The following is a 4776-nucleotide window of genomic DNA, read 5'->3' on the forward strand; positions in this document are numbered from 1 at the left end:
TAAAGTCTAAGACTAATTGCCTAAAAAAATTTTAAAAATTATGCAGAATGCATTTAAAATGTTGTATTGCAAATTGCATAATTTGCATATGTTTTTGGCCAACTCCTAATAAGTAAATAACAAAAATATTCCAATAATCTAAAAATTATGAAACTATTAAAAACTATTGCAATTCTTTGTGGTAACTGAAATAAAGCTGAAATACAATATCAACATAAGAGGAAAATTAGTAATGTTGCCTTGGTAAATAACTGAAACAAGTACAAAAATGACTAAAACAGAAATAAAAATGAATTAAAATTTGAAAAAAGAAATCTAATAAAAATGGCAAAAGCAAAAAAAAAGCAATTAAATGAAAACTTTAATACCAAAATAACACTGTAATAACTTCACATTTCATATTTTTTACCCTATTAACCTGTAGTGTTTTACCTTAAGGATCAAAAATTACCTTTGAGATCTCCAACACCATCAGCATTTGAATCTTTGAATGATCGTGGATAAACCTGATAGACCGGAGACAGCTGCCACCAGCTCATGCATCGAGGTGACAGCGCCACGATCGTAACGGTCATGGCAATAAGGGCCAGGGTGCATGCGACGATCAGCCAGAAAATAATCTCTCGAGGTATGCGGTAGCAGGCTTTGCTGGAGTATAACATCAGGACCTCTTTGGGCATCCCAGCGTACGGCTTGATCTGAGTGTACTCGTTCTCCTCCGGCCTGGTGACAGACACGCTGGTGGCCTGCTGCTCTCGAAAGCTTGATGCATCAGATGTATCATCATCATCATCCTCATGAAAGGCTGCGTTCTGGATGCCTTCTTGCAGCTCCACCGCGTCGATGTTGGTGATTTTGGTCGAACTCATCTTTCTTGCTTCATTCAGTCCCAAGGAACAACACTTGTGAGAGCCAACAGCGGGAGTCCTGTTAAATAGAGGCATTCACAAGTCCATAGTGCACAACACTCATTCAGTCTCCATCCCTCTCAACACACAATAAAGCCCCTCCCAGAGGAATGTGGCAGAGATTAGCAGGACCAATCACACACTGCTTTGGCTACATATTATTGAAAAGTCAGGTAACTCATCTTGGCATTGGCCATGCGACAAAGTGACAGTTTACAATGTTTTAGTGTTGCTGTCTACACAGGATTCTTACACCCCTCTGGATATAACCACAATGTCCTAAACTCTAACATATATCACTTTAATTAGCAAACTGAAGCCGGGTAGTTAGCCAACTAGCTTTTTCACTTTATGACAAATTGGCTGGCAAACTTTTACCTCAACCCTTTAGAAACTAAACAACCCTTTAGTTTCCCAGCTGACAGATTTCCCCTGTAATCAGATCTCTACAAGAATGAACAAATTAAGAATCCTGTACAACTTGCAATGTAGTGTAAACTGCAACTTGAGCATTTAATTTTATTGATATTTATGCATAATGAAAACGCCTGAATCACATAAAAATATATATATTTTTACTAAATCGTTACCAAAAAATATAGATTTTTTTTTTTTTGCCTAATATGCATTGTTTTTGGGCAACTTCAAATACAAAACACAAAATATTGTAATAATCAGCAGTTATCATTAAAACTACAAATGTTTTAAAACTTGTTTTCAGTAATTGAAATTGAAATAAATATAAATATGCTATGAAAAGCATAGTAATGATTCCTGCAAATACTTAAATAAAATAAAGCTAATAAATTTACTAAAATACTACACCTTAAATCTAAATGAAAACTGAAAATATAAAAGTAAAAAATAATTCAAAATATGAATAAATACTATAATCATAATAATACCAAAATAACACTGGTAAAAAATGAGAAACAAACAAATACTTGAAAACTTTTTCACTACATGACAAATTGGCTGGCAAACTCTAATTCTCTTTTTTTTTTTTAAACCTATCACTGGTGCAATACCATTGTAAAAGGTAGTAATAAGTACACTTTGAGGTACTTACATGTGCCATTTAAAATAAGGTACAATAATATTTGTACCTTAGGGTACCACCTCAATGACAGATGTAATCTGAACTCTACAAAAATGAACAAAATATTAATCCTGTCCAACTTTTAATGTAACTGTCAACTATTTGTATGTAAACTGCAACTTGATTATATAATTCTGTCAGGACCACTATCGTCAAAGATGATTGACAATTAGCATACAGTTTGGATTGGCGGTATGGTTCTGTTCTGGGCAAGAACTCCCTGCGCATCCATGCAGCCTAGCATGGATGAGAGCAGGGAGAGCAGCAATAACCCCCCAGGGTAAACAGACCAGAACCAACATAAATGTATTGCAGATATTGTTAAAGTTCAATAATGTTATGTACACATTTTAGAATTAGTCTGATTCAAAGGAGAATCAGAAGGCTGAATCCTGACTGACAGAGAAGGAGTTGGGGATGGAGGAGGGTAATTAGCTATTGAGCAATGCGAAAACTGCTGATAATACTGAGGGACCTTATATAAGAATGCTTAGATAGGTGTCATATTCCCATAGGTAGATGGGGATCAGCTGAGAGTCAGCTGATGCGAGCCTGACTAACGTGACCTGCCAGAACTAACGCTACGCTTGATTTTTATGCTATTTTAATTTGAATGAGCAGCTGTTAATGCAGCTGGTCTTTCTTTTAAATCACACAATGCATTCCTTGTTACAGGTACAGAACTTTTTATATATTTACCATATGTCTGGAACTAAATAAAATCCAAATAAAACAAAACTTGTTCTGCGATATTTAAAACAGGCTTTCATGATACCCCTATATACTATAGCATACTGCAGCACGCATTATTAGCCATACTGCATTTTTAGCCTGGCCTGAGGTAGCATGGTCACATACCGCCCACAGCCTGCTCACTGACCATAGTACGGTGGCCCAGTAGTGCACAACACAACGCAATTAAAAAAGCACCGGTGAAATCTCAGGGCACATAAAAGGTTCCGGGTCTGTATTCAGCCATAGCGTGAGCGCATTACCAGCCTCAATCTTTTGTCAATGAACGATTAATATAAAATAATATTTATAAATTTTATTGCTATAATATAACAAATTAACTATACCACAGTAATATAATTATTTAATGAAGAGTTCCATAAAGTTTAAACCTCTGTGAGGGTGGTTTGTCCCGCTATTGCTGTGTCCAGGGATGGGCAAAGATACATCAAAATGTATTTTAAAATAAAATACCAAATACCTTAATTTTAAGTATATCAAAATAAACTTCAAAATACAGCAACCACACCAAGTATCAAAATAAACTTATTTAGTAGTAATTTTTGTAGTTTAAAAATACTAAAAATACTTTTACAAGTGAGCATTCAGTTAACAGATCAAATATTCACATATCCCTGTGATCTCCCAGATGAAGGTTAGTTTTAAAGTAACCAACAGTTTAATGTTTAACAGTTTGCGAATGACTCATAATTGTATCCTAATTTAGTTACATGGTGTTTGGTAACAAAGGGCCTACTTTGCATCAGCAGCCCTGACTCAATGACAAACAAGTCATTCATAAGAAGACAACTGATGGCACCTGTATTCATAGCAACTAGTTTCTAACTACTTAATCATTTGATCGTTAGTCATAAATATAATAATATATTATGTGTCAGGCAGTCATTCATGCAATGGTATGTAAAATCATGATCCTATTTAAACAGCTACTTCAATTAGGGTACAATATTCAGAAATCAAATATTTATCTATCAATCACTGGGCACCTATTTGGAAGTTGAAAACAAACATTTCAGCATTACAACAATTATTAAATGATCAATATGTTTTGATTTTAAATGTAGCCTCAAAAGTTTTTCACACTTCTCCCCTGGATGAAGAAACTCGTAATAAGTGGATTCAGAGTAGTAAATGTAAGGATTTTAACATCAATTTTGATACTACAGTCTGCAGGCGCCACTTACGGTAACGACAACATACGGTTCTACACTAGGTAAGATCTAAACCCTTATTTACATTACTACCATGCACAATGTAGGCCTGTTGTGACATTTTTTTTTTTTGTCGCTGTGGTTGCCTGTTTTTTAAAAAACACTTTTGTGGGTCTGGGCAATATGTGTTAACGAGTTAATAGATGATTCACCCAAAAATAAAAATAAAGCTGTCATCATATACTCACCTTTATGTAGTTGTAAACCCATATGGCTTGATTTCTTCATTGGCATACAGAAATGTTGTAAATAATGTTAGTGTCAGTCAGCTATTTAGATATTTTTTCCCCCACAGAAGAAATTCATAATGGTTTAGAATGACACGAGGGAGAATAAGCTAAAACCCCAGTTAAAATAATTGTTTTCATAAGAGTACTTGCATGTCAATACATTATACATTTTTAAAGTAACCATCAGGTTCAGTGTAAGCAAACTTGCATTATTACATTGTGTGGTGTGTATTTTCTGAAAACATGTCTCATTCAATCTAGATTTGAGATGTAGAACCATTTAATGGCCTTTTGGAGAGTTATTGAACCTGCATTCAACATGGTTTGTGTGACCAGAGCGAGAACAGCTACAACGAGGAGAGAAGTTATAGTAGGAATAACAAGCAATCCAAAAATTTTAATAAAGCTGTCATCATATACTCACCTTTATGTAGTTGTAAACCCATATGGCTTGATTTCTTCATTGCCATACAGAAATGTTGTAAATAATGTTAGTGTCAGTCAGCTTAGGGCTGGACAATAATTCAATATCAATATGTATCGCGATATAATTTTTTTCAATAACGGTGATATGA

This window comes from Sinocyclocheilus anshuiensis, unplaced genomic scaffold (assembly GCF_001515605.1).
Source record: "Sinocyclocheilus anshuiensis isolate Anshui unplaced genomic scaffold, SAMN03320099.WGS_v1.1 scaffold63, whole genome shotgun sequence".
Taxonomy (NCBI): Eukaryota; Metazoa; Chordata; class Actinopteri; order Cypriniformes; family Cyprinidae; genus Sinocyclocheilus; species Sinocyclocheilus anshuiensis.